This window comes from Manis pentadactyla, chromosome 14 (genome assembly GCF_030020395.1).
Source record: "Manis pentadactyla isolate mManPen7 chromosome 14, mManPen7.hap1, whole genome shotgun sequence".
Taxonomy (NCBI): Eukaryota; Metazoa; Chordata; class Mammalia; order Pholidota; family Manidae; genus Manis; species Manis pentadactyla.
The window spans coordinates 43,700,219-43,726,510 of record NC_080032.1 but is presented as its reverse complement, the minus strand read 5'-3'; the positions used below and the strand labels follow the sequence as shown (position 1 = coordinate 43,726,510).

At 39.0% G+C, this 26,292-nt stretch overlaps 1 protein-coding gene across 8 annotated transcripts in view; it reads right to left on the bottom strand.

Annotated features, from left to right (window-relative positions):
• The window catches only part of THRB (thyroid hormone receptor beta), a 370,782-nt gene that overhangs the window by 333,309 nt on the left and 11,181 nt on the right, over positions 1–26,292 (bottom strand). Inside the window, exon 1 of one of the 8 annotated variants that reach the window (XM_036886126.2) lies at positions 699–2,227. The exons of the other annotated variants lie outside the window; for them this stretch is intronic. The gene's annotated coding sequence lies outside the window, so the exon portion shown is untranslated. Of the gene's footprint in view, positions 1–698; positions 2,228–26,292 lie in introns of those variants that run through there. 8 annotated transcript variants of the gene reach the window in all.

The window sequence follows — 26,292 nt, the reverse complement described above, 5'->3', positions numbered from 1 at the left end:
ATATTAAACCAGGCATTATACAGAAGTAGGCAAATGAAAAACTGGGTTAAAAAAAACAACCAATCAATAACAGGCTCAGCTTTTTTTGAGAGGGAGAGATTAAGGTGCATGCAGTCAACTGGTATGAAGGTCACCACACAAAATGTTGCAATCTTAAAGTGCCATTGACATGTAGATCATGTTCAGCAGCAACTTCAGAATAAATCATGCCGTTCTTTCTCTTTACTTACTAAAAATCATTCATAAATGTACACTGCGATAGTATGTTACATTTGTAGTACAATGTCTCAGACATTGGAAGAACTTGCAGTACAATGTTTCAAGCATTAGGAGAACTTTTTTCTTTTAAGTGAGATAAAAGTACTTAATATAACTTTATAATATTTGGTTTTCTGTACCCTGCCTTTGTTGAGAAAAAGTAGCCCACCAGCTCAAAATTCCACAATGGGTCATTTCATGATAGACACAAGCTTTGATAAATCTGTCCTTTAAGTATTCACTATCCACTTGCCAACAATGTTTAAATTACCAAATTGTTTCAGCTGGTAATTTTCTGATTTTCATGGGAAAGAGCTGAAAGCCACCAGCCACCACATGTACCCTATGTGCCCTTAGCTTGCTAAAGCAAAATCAGAAGGAAGTACTTCTTGGAGGGGAGCTCCATTCACCTTTCCCCGCCCCCACCTCCTGCTCCTGACCTGCTGTTTTCCTGTTGGTAATGACAGCTCCTTGCAAAGCAAATAGCTCCCCACTCTGAATGGAAATGCTCATCTTCTCAGTCCATACTGCAAGTGCAAAACTCCCTGAGAGTCATTTAGAGAGTGCATCAGACTTGCAGCCCATAAGCACAAAGCTGACCTTTAAACCCCAGCCTTTAATAGAGCATTGGGTTATTTCACTTTGTGCTTACTCAACAGTTGCAGGGTCACAAGGGTCTGCGTTTACTGAGGTGGGGCAAACCTGGGAACCTTGCTCCAACTCACGTCACACATTGCCACTGATAGAGGAGGGCTGGGGCTGGGCTAGCAGAAGCCTCACACCCCCATCTTAAGAGTGTCCAGTATCACAGGCTTTTGGAACACAGCCTTTAGAGATCATTGGAGCACACAAGTCTGTTGACTGGCTCTTAGTTACCAACTTAGGAAGAAATGAGAAAGTCTTGGGAGGTCAGGGTGGAAGCTTTATTTCTTTGCTTTTACCTTGTCACAGTGCCCTACTGAGCACCAGAACTGGAGGCAAAAGAAATAAATCTTTATTAAAAATGTAATATTTTATGCATCATGGATTTTTTGCATTGATTTTGATTTTTCAAGATATTGCATTAAAATAATATTTATCTTGACTAGTGTATTGGTACCCAAGGTGAGTGCCTCGCTCACCCCACCCAAGTCCTGGCCCTGCTCTGTCACCTCGCTGTTCCCACCTTACATCTTAATCTAAGTATGGAAGCAGATCCAGGCAATGTGGTGGAGATGCTTATAGCTGAGGTAAGAAGGGAGAAGAGCCCAAAGCTACAGAAAAAACATCAATGAGCATCTGCAGTGGGCCAGGTGCTATGCCAGGCATTTCATGTACATTCTTTCTGGTATGAGAAAGATACACTAATCTCCAGCTGAGGAAACTTAAGCTTGTTTCCAATTTCCTCCATCCCAGGAACTGGCCCTACAAGTTATCTGGCACTCAAGACAGAAACCCAGACATTGTTTGTTCATGATTCCTCCCTTTGAACCCCTTAAATCTATCACCAACACTAGTAACTGTCTATGGCCACCAATTAGTAAGGGGGGGAGTAAAATTCAAAATATGTCTTTTTGAAACCTTTTGTGTCACTCCACTCTTTGCCATATCCACCATCTCTCCAAGGAAAGTCAGAGTCACTGATCTGTTTTCATATCCCATTGGCCAGTCCAGGACAAGGTTGACTTATTTCCAAGTGCTGTCTGTTTTGCAAATGTATCCAGTACATTTTAGTTGGATCTTAAATGCAAGCTTTATCTCTGCCCCAGGACACTCCTCTGAGCACCAGATTCCAGCTGTCTCACAGCCCCAGTTGGATATCTCATGCACATCTCAAACTAACATTTCCAAAACAAGATCCACACCATCACCAAAACTTGTTCATTTAAACAGTAAAAGCAATACCAACAATAACACTTATTAAAGCATTCACAACATGCCAGGTGCTCTAGTGATACATACAGAGCATTATTAACTCATTCAGTTTTCATAACAACTCTATGAGATGATCCCTAATACTATTTTACTACTAACAAAACGGTGGTATAGAGAAGTTAATTTGCCCATAGTCATAGAGCTAGTAAGAGGGAGAATTAGTATTCTAACCTGGTCAGTCTAGCTTTAGAACACATACCCTTAACCATTACACTGTATCTCCAAAATAATCCCAAAGCCATTCACCTTACTGGTTTTCCATCGCCCCATCTTAGTCTAAACCACCATCACTGCTCACTCCAGCAAGTGCAAAAACCTCCTAAATGGACATCGTGATTCTACATCTACATTACTTCTACACATCAATCTTTACGAAGCAGCCAACATAATCTTTTTAAAGTTTATATCAGATCATGTCATATCCTCTGCTAAAATCCTCAAAGCCATTGAACTAGCTTCTGAATAAAATTCAAACTCTTTAATGTGGTCCACAACCTCCTATGTGAACTGGCTCCTGCCCTCTTTTCAGGTGTCATCTCCTCTCCCCCACCTCACTTGCCACGTTTCTATCCTTCTTTCCTTTCCTTGGACCCAGCAAACTCTTCCCTGCTTCATGGTCTTTGCACATGCTGTTCCCTCTACCTGCAGTACTCCCCCCATCTCAGCTGGCTCCATCTAACCCTCCATATATCTCAGGATCCTTCCCTGACCCTCAGCCTAAAATGGATCTCCCTATTATTCTCCTGTGGCACCCTCTTCTTTTCTTCCACAGAAATTTTAAAATGTGTAACTCTACATTTATTTGCATTTGTACTTGATTATTGTCTGTAAGCCCCAGGAGGCACAATTAAGGTCTGTTTTACCTACTCCCAGCCTCTCACCCAGAGCCTGGAATATAGACAGTGGTTATTGGTTAAATGAATGAATTAACCCTGAGATAGCTCTTTTAAACATTTCTACAAATTAATTGAAGAGGGCACTTAAATAACGAATCTCACTGGTTTTAGTAAGAGAGACCCTTAAAAAGAAAAATACACTTATATGTATCTAGATATTATATTGTATTTCCAACACGTGAACAAAAATTATTACACAAATACTCAATAACTGGAAAATACATAGAAGGAAAAAACCAAAAATCTCTAATGAATGATTTTATTTTATATAATATCTAGTGCTTTTTTAATGTTCTTGTGTTGTTATCATGACTATCAATTCCAATAAGATGAGAATAAGACTCTCAGCTTTTCTTATTTAATCCTAATACATAATGGTATTCCATAAATATCTATTACTGATAAGCTATAGGCAGTTTCTATCACATATCTTTTGACTACTTATTTCTCTTCCTTAGAGATTGATTTTTCTCATTGGTGTCAAAACACTTATTAGAAAACATTTGAACCATCCATTATACATGATTTTATATGGTTCTGCTGTGCCATAGATGTTTTAGGAATAAAGGCAAACTCTTCATGTCTCTGTATAATAGGTAATTATTTGGATCAAGATCAAGGTGCCTGTTCTTTTATAAGGATTCCAATACTTCTGAAAAAGAAAATTAATTCATTCAAGAATGAGATTTTACATTCCACTGGGGTGTAAGGGAGAAAAATTTTGCAAATCATGTATCTGATAAAGTACTTATATCTAGAATATATAAGGAACTCAATACAAAAAGAAAACACAATTTAAAAATAAGCAAAGGATCTCAGAGGACATTTCTCTAAAAAAGATAAAAATAGTTAATAAGCAAACACATGAAAATATGCTTGACATCATTGGTCATAAGGACAATGAAAATCAAAACTGCAACAAGATGCCACTTCATTCCCTCTATGATAATAATAATAAATGGAAAATAGTCATCTTTGGAGAGGATGTGGAGAAATTGTAATCCTTATGCACTACTGATGGGAATGTAAAATAGTACAGCACTTTGGAAAATGGTCTGGCAGTTTCTCAAAAGGTTAAAAATAAAGTTGCTGTATGAACCAGCAATTTTACTCCTAGTATATATCTAAGACAAATGAAAACAAATGCCCACATACAAAGTTGTTCACAAATGTTTATAGCAATATTATGCATAATAGCCAGAAAGTGGAACAAGCTAAATGTTCATCAACTGATGAATGGACAATAAAATATGGTATATCCATACAATGGAATACTATTCAGGAATAAAAAACAAAACAAAACAAAACAAATGAAGTACTGATACCTGCTTCAACATGGATAAACCTTGAAAATGTTAAGTAGAAAAAAAGCCAGTCATGAAAAGATCCCTTATGATCTGATTCCATATATATATATAAAGTCCAGAACAGGGACATTCATAGAGATGGAAGTAGATTAGTGGTTGCTGAGGGCTGAGGGAAAATGAGGACTGAATGTTAACAAGTCCCAGGCTTCTTTTGGGGGTGATATAAACTATCTAAAATCAGACAGCGGTGATGATTGCACAACTCTGCAAAGATTCCAGACAACACTGAAATGTACAGACTTTAACCAAGCAAATTGCATGGTATGTAAATTATATCTCTGTAAAGCTGTTAGAAAATAATGGAATATAATTTTTACTACACTTTAAAACTTGACCTATGCTTGGCATTTACAAGGGTAGATATGGTTTAACCAAAAAGCACCTATAATTTGCTTTCAAGTACAGAAGAAGATGAGTTTTAGATGAAACTTTCTCATAAAGGATTTATGATCTCCCTCTTTTCCATGATCCATATCTTTGTAATTGTTTAGAAGCAGACCTGAAATCCTAGGACCAGATTTATAGAATTTTGGAGTGGGACAAGATGTAAGGGATCATGATTGTGGACTAAGAAACTAAGACCCGGAGAGAATAAACATCTTTGTCAAGATCATAAGGTAAGGGGAATGAGAATCAGAGCTTTCCAGACCAATGCTTTATTTTTAATTTTTCAAGAGCACCATACAAAGTAGAGAGCTGTGAAAAGCATTTCCCAAAACAGCACCAACCAAGTCCTACACAACTAAGTCTCATGAGTAGAAAAGGAACTCCTTTCCAAGTATGAAAAGAGCAAGAATGGAATCCACACAGTGATTGCTTCGTCTTGAATTCCTTCCTTCAATAAGCAACACACTGGGAATAAAGAAGTTATGTTTGTTTAAAGACAGCAGAGACTGGGAAGTTTAGATTGGGGTTTCTAGCCTCAAGACTGAGGTCTTCGGAGGTGCTGAACCCTTGAAACTCCCAAGGAGTTCCTAGGAAGAAACAGAAGGCAGCACAGCTGGGATGTGCAGTTTGGTTTTGAATTCTCTCTCCAACCTTCCTGGCAACACCTTTCTTTCCCTACCTTCCCTTTGTTACCAAACACTTGTCCTGAGACCCTGAGGGATCTCACCCAGGCTGGGGACTTCGAGGAATCCAGGGCTGTTTCTGTCGCGTCCGTAAGAAGCGTGAATTGAAAAAGTGATTTTGTTTCTCCGTGTTGCCAAGTGTTTAAGAAGCAGCCTAACTTCAGTTAAATCATTATATATGAATCAGTGTAAAACACCGGTACCCACATAATAACTTTAAAAAATAATCAGACTAGTCAATCTGTTCGGTAAGAATTCTGACCCCCAAAGTTAATTTTTTACTTCTATATTCCTTTGCTACCTCCCCTTTCCAAGGTTCCTCTATTTCAAAAAGTGTAAACTGCCTGAGAGAATTCTGGCTTCCTTCCAAGGGGATATTTTATTAACAGGCAGAGAAGAGAGAACTGTGTTATAAGATTCAATGAAATACAGGATTGATTTTTACCACTCCATGAAGAGAGATGGATGTGCTGGGCCCAGTGCTGGTTTAAGTGGGATAGACAACATGGGGATACTGATTGGACATCACTATTGTTGCTTTACTCTCTGAAATACATTTTTAAAGCATTTTATCAGCTGCTTCACTGAATTTCTCTGCAACCTATTATGTTCTCACATAAGTCAGTAAGAAAGAAAGCATACGGTCTTGTTAGATTCTTAGAGCAAGGCATTTAAAAATAAGTTGAAAGTATTTATGAGGCTTACAGGAATGCATTCATTCAATCTGTGTTGGTTGTCACTGGATAGAGATTGTGTTAAAAGGGAACGAGTTTCCTCTCCATTTTATGGAACTACGAAATAAAGTTTTGTGCATGATAGTGATAAAAGTGTTTGTTTAACCATCTTCTATTATTTAGTAACCAGCCTGTATACTATCCAGACTTATTAGTAATTCTCTTTCAGAGTTTTTATTAACTTGGCCATCAGTTGGCATCTATTCTAGATAGGGAATAAAGGGGCAAAGATGGTAAATCGTGAATTCATTTAATTTCTGATTATCTGTCATTCTAAAAATAGTTCTGGGGAAAAGAGGAGAAAATTAGTGCAAATTGTGGGGTTTGGAGTTTTTGATGTCACAAATTGGCAAATCTCAACTAAGTGTGTTACTAGTTAGGCTTTATGAGATTATACACTATTTGGAAGGGAGCAAGGTGAGGAAATCTCACCCAGAAGGGAGCCTGAGACACTTGCTAGTCCTATATGTTTCTAAACTAGCAGGTCAGATGTCCCAGTGAGGATATTCGCTTTTACAGAAAGGTTAGGCACATTTGAAAGTTACCATGAAATCTTCTCAGACACTGATGAATCACATGGGCATCTTGTTAAATGCAGATTCTGGTCCAGCAGCTCTGGGGCCAGGGGCCTGAGATTCTGCATTTCTAACCAGTTCCCAGGTGCTGTCTATGGGGTTGGCCCACATCTGAATAACAAGTCTCTAAGGAAATGTAGCAAGGGAAAGGGAAAGAAAACACTTTGAGGTGTTTGGATGTACTTGGGTGACAGTAGTCATTGTGCTCTGATGACATCTGCCAGATAAATTATTTCAGCATCATATTCTGTTCCTAAAAGATGAAGCAGCTGAACTTGGCTGACTGCTTTCAGGCTCTCTATAGGCACACCTAGCAGACTAAAGACCCTGTAACTGTTACAGAAGACTGACATTATGGTTTGTAATTTATATTCAGTTGCATTTGGGTATTGAAAAAAAAGGAGCTTTCTTCTCCCCAGTCGCAATATCATTGCTTTCAGTGAATTACATGTTTTCAACCTTTCAGGCCACTCAATAGGATACTAGTTAATGCATTGGCTGCCAATAATTTAGCTATTAGTTTCAATTTTCTCCTTCAAATCATTTATAAATGGTAAAGCTGACTGAGTCAAGCATTCTCTCCTCCCACTATGATGCAGTAAATGTTGGATCAGTAGCCCAGAAGATGACTGTTCCTCTATGAACACCCAATTGACTACTGGGATTAATTTAAGCTGGGAAAATCAGACTCACACTGTTCAAAAACAAAGACCAAACTCCAAACCAACAGCCACATGACAGGTGAGATGATGTTCCCACAGAGCCTCAGATGTGCTTCCCGTATGGGCTTTCATCCTCAAAATATGTTACATATTACAAATATTCCATAAGAAAAAGAATCAAGGTACTTTATATAAGCTTTTATGTAAGTACTCATCACGTCAGTATTAAGTGAAAATGTATTTATTTGCATTTGGGGGACACAATGCCCCAATTTTATCTTCAAAATACGTTTTGGTAACTAGAACAGAAGCATTACATTTTAGCCACTCAATTACAAGAAATCATCTCAGACCTCATAGATCAGTCTTACGCACTGTCCCCATTATTTTGCTTACCTTCTCCTGCAAAGAATGTTATTCTACATACTTTAAGGAGATTCCATTTCCTACATTTTCTTAATGGAATTTTAGAATGTATTACCTGGTGAACTCTGTCATGCAAACAGCAAAACAGAAAAGTTAAAAAGAACTGGTTCATCTACCTATGATTTACCTTTGTAAATTTCAGAAGAAGATATTATTTCTTTTCTTGTTTTATATCACCCTGGAAAATGAACCCATTGGCTTAAATTGTAAAGCTGACCTCATCAGGGGTATCCTAGAGTTCAGAGATGATCAGAAAAATTGCACTGGAAAACAATTTACTCTCAACTATATGCATTCATGATGGGATGAAGGGCATAAAAAATGTTCAACCCACTGTGCTGGTTTTGTAATGCTCATGACTTTTTTTTCCTGCACCAGATATGTCTTTTTCTCTTCTTAACATGCTATGCAGCCTAATATTTAAATAATTTTCTTTTGTTCTTTTAACCTAACCTAATCCAAGTGTGGAGAACATGGACATTTTACTTTCTGTTTCACTAAGTAATTGCTGAATATCTTGAGAGTTATTTATTTGGCTGGGGGATCATATGTTGGGGGCTATTCTATAGTTATGATTCAGTATCTGTACTAGAATTTTTAGGGACCCCACCCAGAACTGGCTGGTCCCAGAAAAAAGGAGGAACAGTAAAGCACGTAACAAGTGCTTCCTGCTCTGTTTCCATTTTCTAATGGACTACCCCTGAACAATGTCACAATTTTAGTTGATAAGGACTCTGTATGTTCCTCTTACAGGGTTATTGGTATTTTAGCAAAAGATTCCAGTAGATTGAAAAACTGTAAAGACCCAAAGGATCCAGCTCATGTATAAGGGCTTTTAGGCTAGAGACTATGTATCTCCTGAAATTTGATTAAAAATTGTACGTGTATTTTCAAATACACCATTTTTCTAGGCAACAGTACAGATTCTCCAATAGTTTTACAATCCCCAAAAAGTTAAGAACCACTGCCAACAAAGAAATTTAAATCAGCAAGGAAAAAAATTAATCAGAATCGCTTTGGATAAGTTGGCCCCAGTTTGGGGTTTTGAAGTGAGGCAGATCTGGGTTCCAGTCTGTATTCTGCCACTAACTCTCTGTACCACCTTGGACAAGTCACTTAACCTTTGAGTTACAGTTCCTTTCTCTATAGTGGTGATGAAACTAGTGCCTATCTCATTAGACTGTTGTGAAGATTAAGTGTAATGCTTGCAAAGAGCTTGGTATATAACTGGCACAGTGTATATTCTCAATAAGATGTAGCTTCTAGTATTAGTACCATTACTATTTTTTTGTTTTCTTAGTATTACAAAATACACTGTCAAGGGAGAGGTGCTATCTACCAAGCAATAAAGCAGATTATTCTAACACGTCTTGCAGCTGGCTAATGGAACAGGGATGTGGCCAATCAGCTTAATGATTAAGTCATCTTTGACCAAGCCAGACACAGACAGATTCATTCTGTAAAATGAGCTAGTTTTATTTACTTTAACTTTAGGATCTCTATTCTAATGACATAAAATAACTTTGGGTTTTAAAGATTCACTGGTCTTCCAAAAATTTCCTAAATTATAAAACAACTACAATTTCTATACCCAGGCATTTTCATAAAGCATGGAAAATATACAAGGATTTGTGTTCAGCTATGTTCAAAACACAGTCTTTTGGTTGAAAATGTTAAATGGCCATTAATGCAACTTACTTGACATTATGGTATATCTATAGCACAGATTGCCATGTAACTATTAAAAATGAACTTAAAGAATAATGTTCACTGCTATGCAATAAAGTTCATCATATATTAGGCAAAAAAAGACAGTGCACAAAATTATGTGAAGTCTAATCCCATTTCTGTACAATTCCTAGGAGGAAATACACCACCATTTCAATGGTAGGTAGCAAGCCAATGGGTGAGGTTCTACAATGAACATTTGTTAATTTTGTGATCAGAATAATAAAAGATATTACAAATGAACAGTTAAAAATAAAATACTTGTCAGCAGTGTGATATCACGGAAGGGGCCCTACATGGCGGGGACTTGGGTTCAAAGGCCAAGACAAGGGCATATTGAAATAAACTCAGACAAGTTACCTCCCTATTTTGGGCCACATGTTGCTCCTTGGAATTGAGAAGGCTTGAATAAATCATTGCTACATCTCTTCCCAGTCTGACATTCTAGAATTCCAGATGTATGGCTGCATGCTGCTGAAAAACTTAGTTTTCAAACTAGCCCACATATGATAAAAGGGGTGCCAGAGAGTGCACTGAGATGGGGTCCTTTATTTTCAACATTCCCTGTATTGTTGATTTTTTAAACAATAAGGATACTATTCCTTTGATAATTAAGAAACATAAAAGGAAAAAGTCACTTGAAATGGGTAAGGGGCTCAGCATAAATACAGGCTTACAAATAAATTGAACAATTTGGTACAAACTGTACCTTTAAAATGGGTTAACATTTCATTGGACCTAAACAAATCAACTAAAAAAATCACACAATTTGTGGCCATAGTTCTGGAATAAGAGACTCCAGTCAAATAGAACAGACTGTTATTATGAAATATAAAGGTTTTCCTAAGAAAATTCTCAGATGCGAAGTCCTTTGAATTAAATGGAACTATCACTTGCAGCATTTTGGGAGCAAGGTATTCCTAAGATCATACCATGGTCCAAACTATTCAGCATCAGGAAAACATCTCTGTGATTGTTTTACGGTAATAAGTAGCAAGAAAATCAGATTATTTGAAGCCTCAAAATCCAAACAGAGCAAAACATGTTTTAAACTGCTGCCTTTTGAACCTGGGTCTAACACAAAGGTGCTAAATCCTGCTTTCCATGAACTCTGCAAAACAGAAAGGGGAGAAAATTCTTCTTTGCTCCTGCCCAGATTTTTCCCCTGGACCTAGTGGGCTCTTCAGCTGCCAATGACAAGTTTCCTCGAGGTGCTTTTTAAAGGGCATTGAAAAATACCCAGTTTCTCAGGCTACCAGCCCCACCCACTTCTGGGCAAGGCACCCAGCTGAGTGGGGCTAGTACCCAAAGCTGATCTGCTTCTATGCATGAGCATGAACAATTTTCCACCCACACTGTGTAACCCGCTCCCATCACTGCTGTAGGGTTTCACAACTTGGCTTCTTTCCTGGACAGAGGGGACACTCATCCCACAGTATCTATTTGACAAAGAGATTGGTTGGCCTGATTAGTAAGAACACGGGGCTGTTTTCTGTAATTAGGGCCAGTTAAGAGGGAAGGAAGAAGTATCTGAAACCTTAACAGAATGTTAGGAGATTAAGATTTAACTTTGTTCGCTGAAAAAGTGTTTGCAGGAGATGTAAAGGGCTGTCTTCACACACAAATTTGATGATAATCTTTAAAGACCCTACTGATATTATATTTAAAAAAGGGACAGTAGTCATGTTCCTGTGACATGAAGCAAGTTTAAAAATAAAATCTGCTTGGGGAATTTTCACTGTGATTAGAGATTGCTTCAAAGGTATACCTGGTTTGAGCCTAGACTTTCATGGCGGACAAACTACTTCCCAAGAATTAGAAAGAAAGACTTGGAAACTGTCAGTCAATAAGCATTGCAAACTATTCTCTTAAGTATTAATGAGCAATGAGCACGTGCAAAAGTACTCGTTTAGATCACACAGCCACCACTTACCACACTGATACAGTAATCTATTAAATGGTATCCTTTATGAAAAAGTTATTAACAATTAAAAATGTTTAAGAACACCCTTAGGAAATGGTTATATTAACTTGGAAAATATGGTGCATTTGACATAATGACACAGGTTAAGATAAATGTAGGTCATTAAATTTTGGCCCAAATGATCAATGGTGATGACACAGTCTTTTTTTTAAGTCTCACCTTAATGTCTTATTTTACTTACTATGAACATTCTTACTTTAGCTTTAATTCATATTTACTTGCTATATTTATTTCCATCCCATCACTGTTCAAAGCTTTTGAGTCACTATGTTTTAGGTATGATGCCTATAAGCAGTATATAGTTGGAGCTCATATTTTTATGTAATCTGGCAATCTTTGTCTTCAAACTGGAGAGTTTAGTTCATTTACCTTTATTGTTATTAAATATATACTTGGACCTATTTCAGTTGTCTTATTTTGTTGCTGTTTTCTACTGGCTGCATTTTTATCTCAGTATTTTTTTTCCTACTTTCCTGATCTCCATTGAATTGATAGTTTGAATGTTCACTAATCCTCTCTATCGGTTTGGAAGTCAGTCTGTTTCTGTGGGGGTTATCCCTAAACTTGTATGCCAACGAAAGTCTAAAGAAAATTGTTATCTCTATCCTTCTCTAGAATAATACAAAGACTGTGAAAGATATTACTTCCATTTCCCCCTTATCCCATACTACTATGGTACAATAGTTAAGTTCTGTATTATTTTTAACAAACACACACTCATCAAAAATAGTTACTATTACTGTTGGTGGTATTTTTGTTTTACCAACAGTGCTTATTTAGATTTCCCATTATGGTTACCAATTTCTTTGCTCACTGTTTTACCCTGCAACCTACACTTTTTTCTTGGTTCGATTCTCTTCTCATCAAGTATATCCTTTAGTAGTTCTTTCAGAGGGGTTAGTTAGCCCAGCCTTACTTATCTGAGTAGACTTTTAGAAAGCAGTTTTGAATTCTGTTTTAGACAGTATATAATTTTGGGTTGATTGACTTTGCTCAGAATCTTTAAAATTACATTCTGCTGGTATCTATCATCCACTGTTCCTGATGAGAAGTTAGTTAGCCTTTGATAGTGATTTATTTGCAAGTAATGTTATCCTACCACCCTCTGCATTTTATTGGCTTTATTCTCATCAGGATGAGCCTAAGTACAGATTTGTTTTTATTTATCATGTCTAGGACTTAAGCGTTTCCCTTCATTCTGATCCCCATGCCCTAGCTGTATATTAGGTGATATCATCAGCACTATCTCCAAGTTCAGTCATTTTTTTCCTCATCTATATCTAGTCTGCTCTTTCACCAGACTTAAAATGTTCTTTTGATTTTGACAATTTTGTCAAATTTATATTTGCACATAGTTTCAAATAGTTTTATATGATCATTATGAAAAACTACCCTCCCATCTCCTCCTCTCTAGAGATAACCATTGCAAGGTCTTCACTTATGAGAAAAAAGTTTTACTTCCATATTCATGATAACATGACTGAGTTACATGGCATTTCAGTTTTAGGCAGTATCTCTATACTCCCCATTATGGAAGGTGAGAATCAGCTCATTTCTCTCCCTGCCCACCACACATGTTCACCTTTTCATTTTGTACATATTAATTGTTAATGGGTTCCTTCTGATCATTTTTTCTGTTTTCTCTTCCTGATATTTCTCTTATTAACATATTGGGTTGTCTAAAACAACCCTTTTAATTACCTTGATTTTTTTTCTTCTTCTCCTACCTGCCATCACCATCTTTTTCCTCTCCTTCTCAGGAGATTTTCTTAACTTTACTTTTCATTTTGTACATCAGTAAGCTTGGACATAAAATTCAGGGTGTCCCTGATTAAATACCTTTATGTCTTTCTTGGGCTGCTCAGATTTCCCAGAAAAGCCTTTTCAAACTATTGCCAGCAAAGTGAAAGCCTGCCTTCTAGAGCTCTGGAAACCTATTTGGGAAGAAAGTCTGGGAATCATTTGTCCAGTATGCTAACATTTACATAATTCGCACACACACACAAACACATCCTCATGACTCTGCCAGGCTGACTACTACTAATTCTTCAAAATAAATCAAGATCAGTCCTCTAGGAAGTTCTCTTTGATCTCTCCAGTAGACACCCTGTCTGAAGCATTGAGTAGAACCCAGGGTTTCACTCTATCATAGCAGGTATTTCCCTGCCTCCATCATTACCTAATCAGACAAGTATCCTCCTCCAGAATGCTCTATCCATTTCTGATTGGGGGCTCTTGGCACAGTTACTACCATATAATAAGTTCAATAGATTCATGAATTCACTGGTTCCTGAGGCAGCCCAGTTAAGGAAGCTGCTCAGACATGCAGAAGCCACACAGAAATTGGGAAAGCGCTTCAAGTAAACGACTGTCATAGGCCTTTGGCATCAATGTCAGACCTTCCCTGGCTGTACAACTCTCCAGTAAACCAGGGCAACCCAGTCAAGCTTTTCCCCTCAGATGTCTGGTTTTGCTTCTCATATTTATATTTCCATATAGACTCCACATGACCAGCTGGATTCGAACTCCAGTTCCACCACTTACTAGCTATGTGAACTTAGGAACGTTGTTCAACCTCTCTGAACCTACTTTATAAGGTTATTTGTTATGAGGATTAAATGAGTTTATATGTGTAAATAATATATTTATATCATATTTACATTTCCTTATCATACCATTTATACAATCTGATATGTAAATCAGGGAAAGCATTCAACCTACTTCTTAGGGGTGTAATGAAATATCTCTGGAAATAATCACTATTGCTTTAAAATATGAAGGTTTCAGATACGTGCAAAAATCACAGTACACCATTTCTAGGAAAACTGAGGTGTAAGGAAACCATGCAATAAATAGCTACAGGATATAAGAATTCATGTTATTAACATGTATAAGAGTATTTATACAGAGAGGAATGTTGAACAGCATCAAACTATGAACAGGTGTCTGTGCTGGTGAAGAGTGAGGTACAAGTAAAGAATAGAAAGCAGTTTGGGTAATTTATTTTTATAACTGTCTTAACTTTGACAGGCAGAATCTTCCAGAATCTGAATAAAGCTCTAAGTGAGCATGGGAGAAAGAGCTGAACAATTAAACGAAGAGTGACACTTTAAATGAATGAGTTCAATGTGTTTTACATAGTCTTAGAATTTTTAAGTCAGAATATCAGTTATCCCAGCCTTCTCATCAAGGTGTGGGTGCTATCCATGACTGTCCTTGGAGGGGGCCACTTGGATTCCAATAACTCCCAGAGCGGAAGTCCTGGCCCTGTTCTAGCACCCCAGGTAGGTTTTCATATCCTTGAGTCACAGTGTGACCTATACTAACTTCACCTGCTGCTCATAGCTTTGAGTATATAGGAGTCTACCCAGCAGACACAGGCTAGGTGCTTTATAGATAGTACCTCTTCTGACTCTTCAGAACAACCCTGTGAGAAAAGGATTGTCTCTATTTTATAGATGAAGCATTTGAGTCAGAGAGGCTGGAGATGTCACTAAGTTGGACTGACAGCCAGTGAGAGGAAAGGGAGCCACTATTGGAAAGGTAGTATTTAAGAACATGGACTCCACATGACCACCCAGATTCAAATCCCAGGTCCACCACCTACTAGCTATGTGACCTTAGGAAAGTTGTTCAACCTCTCTGAGCCTACTTTATAAGGTTGATTGTTATGAGGATTAAATGAGTTAAAATGGGTAAAGCATTTGAAATGGTGCCTAGTACTTAGTAAGCACCCTATAAGTACTTGTTAAATATATAAAAGGATGGCAAAATCATGAATCAAATCCAGGTTTATCTGGTTCCAATGTATACACTCTTAACCAAGATGCTTCAACATGCTGATCTCTCAAGTGTCTGAAGGCAACTGCTGCACTACACTCTCAAGTTTTTCTCTTCTCCATGTGCTCTTATTTCCTTAATGGTCCTTAATATTACCTGGTTTTCAGAAGTCTTTCCATCCTTCTGGCTTTTGTCCTAATGAATAAGTGGAACTCAAAAGCATTGCTTCAATACTTCAGATTACACTTACTTCCCTAGATTTGAGCAAGGCTGGTCTTTAATACAGTAGGCTCCCATGCAGTGTGGCTGGAGCAGGAGCATCAATCACCATTAGCTGGGAACTTGCTCAACATGTAAATTTCCCAGCTCCAACCCAGACCTACTGAGTGGGCAACTTCAGGGATGGAGCCCCAAAATCTGTATTTCAACAAGCCCACCAGATGATTCCAGTGCAGCTCAGTTTGAGAGCCATTGTTTTAATGGAACATAAGGCCACAGTAAGGTGGCCTTATTGCATATCAGTTCATTCTAAATTGAAGATTGGTAATCTCCTAGAATTTGGGTCTCCAACATACATCTAATGTAATGTGGTTTTAAATCCCTCTTTAGGCCTTCTTGACATGGACCCACTGTTCCAACCCCTTAAGATCTTTCTAAATCCACTGTTGTTGGCATATTGGCCCTCCCTTCCAGCTTTCTGACCCCTGAATGTTTGATAAGCATGTCATTCATGTCTTTACAGTGTCACCTATAATATCCACACTGAGCTGGGGCTGAAGGCCACAGATCATCCTCCTCCAGTCTGATGTTAATCCATGAAAACATTTCATTCATATGGTTGTGCAACTTGTGAAACCTCCCATTATCAGCCTGCATATCTCCATCTTGTCCAAGAGGACACTATGAGAGACTTGTTTTGTTCTAAAACCCTGAATAAAATCTAAAAAAAATTCTTACGAGCAGAGAAGCTATGGATATTTCTCTGGTTTGCTTTTGTCCTGACTTTTCCTACTTCGCCCCCTCTCCCAACCAGAAGAAAATGGCCTGGAAGCCATGTATATATACCCTCAAAGCTTTCAGAGTAAAGGTATAGTCTGATTAAAACAGTTCCTTTGGTTTTACACTAATAACCTCTTTTCCAGTTATTCTCTCTCTTCGCCATATTCCTATGTGGTAAACAATTTTTTTACAGAACCAGAAATTGAAATGGAGAAGTTAAACTATTTTCCCCAACATCGTATCAGCGAGTTAGTGGGGACACCATATTCATATTCAGGTCTGTCTACCAAGATTCATACTTCATCTGCTATGTCACATTACTTTGTTATATTAGTACTGTTATTTGTACAGGGCAAATAAAGATGTCCAGATGATTTCTGAGACCCTTTTAACCTACCCTTCACTCCAGAGAATACAAAATTCAATTACTGATGGTCAAACAACCCATATCCCAGCTACAGAATGGTAGAATCTTGTAATGATCTATAGGGACCCAGCACTTGGTCCCTGTCTACAAAGTATGAAGACATGTCTGGCCACAATTCATTTTTTCCTGAAGACTATCAGCCCCTAAAAAGGAAAGTCGACTGTGCAATGGGCTAGAACCCAAAGCCAACTGTCTCCTCTGCCAGTCTTCTCAAAATCAAGCCCTGGACTTGAGAAGAGATTCATCTCTTTATGAAAAGAATGCCAAAACCAGCTGTACAAAAGATTTCTTTCTTCACATTCTTAATTCCTGAGGACCTTATAGTCACTTGGTATAATGTAAACAACTATGAGCTTCCAGGTTTGGCAGACAGTTGAGAAACAATGGAAAGGAACACTACTCAGGTCTTCTCACAGGCAGATTTCAAGGTAGTACAGTCAAACTGATTGGCAGAAGACCCAGTTTTACTTGATGAAATAAGAAACACAGGCTCTGTTGACCTTCAAACTGCAGTTGGCACTATTGTGCCATCTTTGCCAAATCACTCTATCTTTCTAGCTTAGTAGACCCAACAGGAGCTTGTCTGTGATGTCCCATGTGCCTTACCCTCTCATATACAATCAGTGTCCTTCCGGTTCTCCATGTCAAGAGGCTGGCCAAAGCTACCTGAGAGGGTGAATATTATAATTGATAAATAAAGTAGACCATGAAATCCAAATGATGAATGACACAAATAAATACAATTTTGCCATTGTAAAATACAGTAGAAAATAATGTCTTCAACTTTATTGTGAGAACCTAGCATGTTCTTGAAAGAGTTTTCTGTTTTGGTATTTCAGTTTTTAAAGTACTATTAATTATGTATTTATACAGAGAGTCTCAAGACCCAGAAAACCAAGAGACCATTAAAAAGTTCATCATGTACTTTGTTTTATGTGATATTACCTTAAACTTGCCAATTAGGAAACACTCTTACATAGTCTCCTTGACTTACAAATGAATTTTCTGATTTACTATTCAATAGAAAATGAAAGAGTCTTCAGACTACAGTACCCCTTCAAAACAACAAAACATAAAGCCAAAAGCAAAATAGTGAGACATCTTTAGGATTTAATCCTTCTTACCTATGGACACAGGGTAAGAAACTACATGACATTTGCGTCACTGCTTTCTAATTGTTTTCCATAGCAGACATTACTAATCAATCACAACACTTTTTACTGCTAAGCCCAGAGATCCACCTTACAATACTTCTCAGACCCATCAGCCCCCAAGACCTACTCGAGCTGGCACAAAACTATTTGCCATCCTTGGCTTTGTGATAGATTTGCCAGAGTTGGTGGGATTAACGGCTGCTATTTTGGTTCAGGTTTCTTACCTGGAAAAATAAAAGTGACAATAATTCAATCAAGCAATACTTCCAGGAAAGATTCTGTCTTTGATACTTCATAAAAATAAAATCTTTTTTTTTGGACAAGAAGACTGCTGAAGACCATGCAGAGGTAACTGCAGAACTAGAGGTAGGGAAAGAAATTCAAGCCTTAAACACTACAGATAGGCACAGTTGATTCAACTTGTGTGCACTCAGACCAGATTGGTGCATGCTGAAATGTTTACTTTTCTTACTAATTTGAAAAGTATAAACATAAAATCTGTCCAATATACTTTAGATAGGTGAGTGACTTAAAATAATGAACTGCATTTTTTAATTAAAAGAACAACATATCTATGATAAATCACAAGTGAAAATCACTATACTAATAGGTAGTTCCCTATATTTAATGTTCTAAAACAGAATGTTCTGTTTGGCATGGACTTCAGAATATGTTATGTTCTCACTGAGGGCAGCAGTGCTACTTTATACAACTATAACCCATCATGTAACAAGAAGTGAGAGCCTGACATGTGAATTTAGGAATTGTTTTTCAAACAAACAAAAGAGTTGCTAAAAAATACATTTTGACAAATATGAATAACTACAAGTTGATATTATTCAAATTAATGTTTTGATAGAATAAAAGTGGTTTATAAAAAAATGAAAAAATCAAACTAAAATATTGATGAATTGTAATTTATTCTATTGAGAAATAAAATAAATGTAAGATCCAAGTGCTATCATTTATAATATTGCTAACATCCTTTCTCATACTGATCTTCAAATTATACATACATTTAATATATATTCAATATATTTTCAAATTACATATGTCCATGTATACTCAAGTGATGTAATTTGAATATATATTTATGTATTCTCAAAGGGTTGTGCCCTAGCAAAAAGACTGCTTTTGGAACAAAAACACAGGATAATCTAAGAAAATGAACAAAATCACATACTTTAACACTTATGTTTGAGAGAGAATACTAGTTATCTCACATTCTTTATAGTGGGTAAAATTATCTTAAAATTCCCCCCAAAACACAGCATTCTTAAAGAATACGGACACCATCAATTTTTTAAAAATTTTTAATGAAGGAAAGATTCTACAGCGTTCACATACTTATTGTAGGAGAAAAATGAAACATGTTCACTGTCCTTTAAAAGCATCTTTTTAAGCATGTTTAATAAAATATTGCATTAAATAACGTACTCGAGCCTTCCAAGTAAACACTCGAGTAAACAAGCATTTATTTCACCAGAGGCCCCGCAGATCAGGGGCAAGTTCAGGAAGGAGCTGACGGCACTCGCTCAGAGGCTGCTTTGGGGCTCGCCCAGCTGCTGCCTCGCCGGCCAAACGCTTTTGCAAAGACAGCTCATTGTCTGGCGCGGATCCTGCCGGCGAGCCAAGCGCTGCCCTGTAACCGTGTCTCACCCTGGCATTAGCACCCTCCTTCACAGGGCGCCCCACTTTCACCCCCCGCCGACTAGCTCTTTCCCACACATGGTGAAATTCGACTCCCCAAGGTCCCTGCGCACCGGCGCTTGAAGAGCGCAAGGTTTCCTTCCTTCCACCGGCAGTTTAATCTCTTCAGAGGGATTAACGCTGCACACCAAGACAAGAACACCTTGTAAAGTTTCATTATCTACATTTCTGTTACAGTCATTTGGCCTGATGGATTCGGAAAAGTTTTCATTTTAATTTACTGTTTCATTGGTGCAGAGAGAAGGAAACAAAACATTTAAAAGGCAAATTTGCTTTGCAAAATCCACGAGGCTAAGGGAGTGTTGAAATGCAAATGAGTAAACGTCCCATGTTTTGGGCAATTTGGTAGCATTTATGCTTCTGAAGATACTAAAACTTAAAACTGCACCTGCCACTTTTGGGACATCCTGTATCTCCCATTACCTGGGGGAATTTCTTTTGGGTTCCAAAAATATGTGGCATATTTTAATACTTTCAAATCTTTTCTACTTAAAACTTTTTGTTAATAGTGTGGTACAAGGCCCACTAATGTGCTGATAACCAGGTCTGAGAAACAATAAACTGGGTATAATGGGTTGGTCAATACACACCAAGGTTGCTCTTTTATAAATTCATATTCTGCATAAATGCAGATTCTGGTTTAGCAAGTCTGGGGCAGCCGAAGTTCTGCCCGTATAACCAGCTGGCAGTGGGGTGGAGTGGATAAGCTGGTCTGGGGCCAGAGCACTCTGAGAAGTGGGGGTGCATGATATGACACCTTGCTGCTAATGCTCAGCCCTCCCTGGAGCTGAGGACACCTGAGCATTCCCGCAGGCTGCACCCAGCACTCTCAATGCACTAAGGAAGGCAGCGTCCTGCTGGGGGCCTCTAGGTGACAGCATCCTCATATTCCTCCTCTCCACGATAGTTGCCCTGGTTCCCTTCTCCACAGCCAATTCCCCACCCCCAGAAAAGCAGGGGCAGTGCAACCCTGCTTCTGATTACTTGCAAGCCCTCTTGGAGGAGATTACCTAAAAATGTGGACAATTGCTAAATTAGGCAGAGGGAGAACAGCAAAAAACGACGCCAGCAAACAGGAAGGTAAAAGATTCATTCACATCTCATTTCAGGAAGTTGAACTGTGAAACCCCCTGTCCAGATGGCCTGTGCTTATAAAGTACTTCTGCATGTGACAGAAGTAAATCCTATAGTTGAAAGCATGAATTCATAATTCTGAACCATACAGCTAGAAGTCCCAAAGTAGGAAATACTGAGCCAGTAATTGTTAACTGTTCCTGGTATGAAGCTGGCTTTCTGTGTGTCCAGGCTCCGGAATTTGGGGTATACATGCATGGATAAAATTAAAATATTGTTGTGTTGATGAGGCTTTATTTCATGTAACCATTCTGGGTCCCTATCTGGAAGCACAAGGGAGTGTACTCACCACTGTACCCAAGCACATACCTACACATAGCTAGTGATGGACATGTGGTGGATAAAAGAATGAATGGAGGGACATAATATTAAAAAAAAAGATGTTGCATCTTACTATATACTTTGAGGATTTGGCTATCACAGTATTTGCTTTACTGACTTGAGCAGGAGCACTTAAAAAAGAGGCAGAAATGAAAAGTGCCATCTTCCAAATTGTGGTTTTCCACAATGCAGATGGGGAGAAGAGAAAGGGATGACAGAAAGAGATAGAGATCAAAACAGTGATTCGTGATTCCTGGTTGGAGCAGGGCTTGGGCAGGCGGAGCAGGAGGTGTACCAGAATCAATTGGGGAGAATGTTCAAAGTTCCCAGATTTGCAGATGCCTCCCTCCGCCCCCCATGAGGACTGAGATAATAATGAATGGATCAATAATTGATGGGGAACTTGGAGGATGGAGGGATTAAGATTTGGAACTAAGGTCCAAGGCACTGGCACTGGTTCTCAATGGGGATGACTGGCAAAGTCTGGAGATGTTTTTGACTGTCACAACTTGGGGCAGAGTGTTAATGGCATCTAGTAAGGAGAGGCCAGGCTGCTGCAAATATTCTCCAAGCACAGCCCCCAACAAAGAATTATCTGCCTGCAAATGTCCATAGTGCCCAGGTTGAGAAACCCTGATGGTGGGGGGTTGGGGGGTGCATGGGAGAGGCAAGATCAGGAGAGAGAATGTGCTCATCAGGACCCCGGGTTATCTCAGGTGAAGAGTGAAGTCTTAGAATGAAAGCAGGGTGGGAGAGAGACGATGGGGCTGAGGAAGGGGGTAGGAGGGTTGGCAGTGCCTCCCATGTCAATGGATCCCTCTCTACCCATCCTAAACCAACTGCTGGTAGGGTCAGCTCCACTGCCTCAGCTAAAGGCAGCTGGAACCTTGTGAGAACCAAGTGGAAGTCCAAAGGAGGCCCGCAATCCTCGGGCAAAGAAGGGAGCTACAGGCTGCCCTGCATGGTAATAGTCAGTGACGAGAAGGGCTTAAATGTAATAGACGTTGCTGGTGCCGTGACCCTATCCCCATTGGTACCACTTCAGTGCCCACCAGCTTGTCTTCTGCCAAAAACTGCATCCTTTTGCCTGGAGGTATGCTCTTGGCTGCCCAGCTGGAAGTCCTGAAATACCAAGGAATCGATCGCCTCTGGGGGCCATCCTCAGTTAATGCCTAGTAGGCTTTGGTGAATAAGTCCGCACTCTTGCCTCCTGGGTGGGGTACCTGTGACATACATGTTCCATCCTGTCTTCTAGAGTTCCTAAGATGACAAGTTCCAGGTGCCCACAGTGGTACTGGTCTGATAAGTCCCCTTATTGGCTGCTGTCCTTTCCCTGGTTCCCTTCCCCACTCTCCTATTGGTTGTTTTCTTCACCTTCTCTCTAAAATAACTTGCACTTGAATTTTCATGTCAGGGTCTGCTTCTGGGGACAAAACTCTAATGGTGAGTCTTTCAAAGGAATATTGGGCTAACAGGCACTTGATCCTCAGGTTCCTGTGATGTCAGAGCTCTCTGAGTCCACAGTGTCCCTCTCTTTTAGAGGAACCAGTTTTTCCAACCCAGAGGTCCTGAGCTCAGAATCACTGGGCTCCTCTGAGCCACAGGCTGTGGCCTCACTTCTTTGAGACCATCAGAAACATAACCTCAGGTGCATTCCTTTCTCTCCCGTTGAGAGAGTAAGCAAAGCCACATCTTTTGCTCAAGGATGGCAGGGAATGTAGAGGTAATCTTTATTAGTCTCAAATGCCCCTGAAGTCAGACTTCTGCAAGAACTCAACTCGTCACAACACTCAGGGGTTTACTCCAGTGCTGGCAAGAGTGAAAGATGGAGAGCAACCACTGCCATCGTTAAATGAAACTTAAATGAATTACTGGTGGGGATTTAAAACCACAAAATAGCAAAAATGAAAACAGCTATTTCAAAACACTGCTGGACAAAGAAGAGAAATGAATTGTAACTCCCCTGAGGTGATGTTAAATCACTCATCCTGCATGTAATGGGAATTCTGAAATGATAAAAATCTTAAGAAAAAGTCCACAGAAAAAAGCTAGGAGTCATGAAAGATGCCATGGCATCAGTGTGTCCAAGGGGCTCCTCACACGGGCAAAGAAGACACTTGAAAAGCAGTGTAGCTGACAGCTTCCAAACAGTCTCAGATTGTTGTCCCTGCAGAAACTTCAACTCATCACTAAGCAAGTCCTTGCTGCCATACAAGTTGAGAAATCAGGCTGCCAAGCTGGGGGTCTATTTACACTCAGTCATTCTGAAGGATGTTTCTTTATAAATCAACAGAAGCCACTCTTCTTAGACTGTGGATTTTTGTTGGGTTTCATCTTTGCAGAGGACATCAACTTTGGGGCCCTGATTTCTTGCCAGCTTACCTGAGGAGACAGGAAGATCTTCTATCTCAGTTCTTACGTGCAGATAGCTTTTTTTTCTAAGGGAAAAGAACAGCAGAGCTTTTCTGCCAGACAACCTATTCCCTTATTTATAATGCAGGATGGCAGGGCCTTGTAAGTGTATATTCTGGTTCATCTGAGGACACATGGTTATTCATTTTAAAATTAGATTCATTCTAATTATATGAAAACAGCCTGCATGTGGTTGGTCAAAGCAGCAGGAAAGCTTTACTCAGCACCTACCTGCTGAGCCTGCTTCTAGATTACACTGAACTTGCTCAGCACACAGACCCTGCCTTCTGGGAACTTCAAATCTAGCAAAGAAATATCCATCTCATTGACCAATATGAGGTTTGGACGCTGAACAGGAAAGAAATAGATATAGTAAGTGACTAAACATGTAATACTACTTTTGACAAAGGGGTGAGAGAAACTGTTATTGAAGTGGCATGTTTCAGCAGGGCAGAGCTAGAGAGAATTCCAGTCTCAGTCCTAATTAATTGGGGCAGGATTTTGGGAGTCTCTTGAATGAAGGATATGGGGAAGCTTGGTTGAAACAGAACAGAGAAAAATGTACATGGGACTTTAAGAGACACGAGTTTGAATGTGGACAATAGGAAAGCATAAGAACAAGAGAGGAGGGTAGCTGCGTTGAGAATAGGCAGTGAGGTGGATAGCTTAAGAATCACATTTAGTACAAGTTGGTTGCCGAATTTGTGTTCAAGAGGCTGGAGTCCCAGTTACCAAACATCTATTATTCTTATTTTCTGCAAATCCTGAGGTTTTATTAACTTCAACACATATCTTGAGGCTGAAAAATATTACGTCACTTATAAAGAGGAGACTGGTTACCAATAAACACATCATGACAATCTAAAACTAAATGAAGAATAATAATTCAAAATGATCAAAGATATTTGGGGATTGACTTACGGGTCTCTCTCTTCGTTTTCCTGCCTTTTGGACAATAATGCTCCACACCCCCAGGGTGCAGGTTTACCTAACAAAATCAGTTTTACGACTTTTGTTGTTATAAAATGATACACACATTTCTTTCCATGTACTGAGCAGTCACCAGGTACTATGTACTAACCAAGCAGTTTATAACCATGATCTCATTTAATCTTCTCCACAATGCTGTGAAGTAAGTACCAATATTTCCATTGCCCAAATGGTGTGAAGGAAATTCAAAGCAGTTAAGTAATTTGCCAGAGAGAACATCAGTTAGAAGAGGGCAAGGCCAGGCATTCAACTCCGGGCCTAGATGGATGTTCACCACCCCACCCTGACCCCAGTCTCTCTCTCCAATGCCTCAGCTCTCAGCCAGTGTAGGACCCAGGACATCCAGCTTCCACCCCCATGGGCACTTGACCAATAAGGGAGAGGGTGGGAGCGGGGAAGGATGGGGTGGGGAGGTGTCTGTCCTCTTTGCCCTATGACAGGACTTTGAAATAGGACATCACACTGTGTGTTACCGTGAGCCCCAGAGACCCCAGTGATGGGCCATGTTAGGGATTACTGAGAGAATTATTTCTTCCCTATTATGGAATAACAAGCATTAGCTAGATTCTGTACCTGAGAGGTATTTATTAGGATTAACTTCTTAACATAGAAAATTTTAATTTTCAAAAATATTATAAAGTATTTTACAAAAGTAGACTTGAGCAGTTAAAGACAGCCCCCCCTAGGCTAATAGAAAGGCATGCAATTCTTTTTCTTTTACTTGCCTTCAACATGGCATTTCTTATCATTGGTTGATCTTATTTCTTAATAATCGAAAATATATGTGTATTCTGCCCTTCCTTTCTTCTTAGAGTATTTTAATAGTAATTAAATAATAAGGATTTCAGAAAGGTAAAATATGCATAGTTAGGAAGAAAGGGCTTCTTTGTTCTTTTCACTTACTACATTTTTATTATTCATGCCCCTCTAACATTTCCTTCACGTGAGGCCCTTCTATACAACTGGCTGAATATTTGATAAACCAAGTTTATAATTTGTGAAGCAAACATCCTTTTTGACTGAAAAAGGGGGTTCCCCATTGTAGTAAGCAATGGTAAGTGAGATAAATACTAGGAAGATTGGTATTTTTAGTCAATATATCATGCAATGGGTCATTTATTTAAAGAGTCTAAAGCTCTGTAAAGTGATTCCAGGAAAATGGCTTCAATACCTCTGTCAACACACTAAGAGTCAGCTCTGGCCTCTGTTCCTTAATATTTCTGCTTTGAATTTCAGTTCTCTTTCAAAAAAAAAATCACACTAATTTGTGCCAGTCATACCAGGATTGATCAGCAAGCTCCCAACTTCACTCTATGCATATTATGCCCCACAAGGAAATTGAAATGATGGTCAAAGATTAAAAGGAGAAAGCAGGTCTAGCAAGATTAAAGATGACCTCATAAGAGTGATAAGGAAGTGAGGAAACAGAATTAGGTCAGATAGGAGGGTAGAACTGCATCAAAAATAGAACTGAGTTACCTGATGGCTTTGAAGATGTTACCCTCACTTGCCAACACCTTCAGAAGTAACAAGACAGCAATGTGATGAGAGACACAGATAAATTAAAGATGAGTAGTAAAGTGTGGCAAGGAGAGTTTACTGACCACTCAATAACTCTGGCTCCCCTTTTCACGGCACAGAGTCATCAGTGGGAAGCTGCTGCAAAGTAGGGACTATGTTTCCCGTCCTGCTTTATTTAGGTGGGCACGTGTGATGTGTTCTCACCAGTGGAATTTAAGCAAAATGATTTC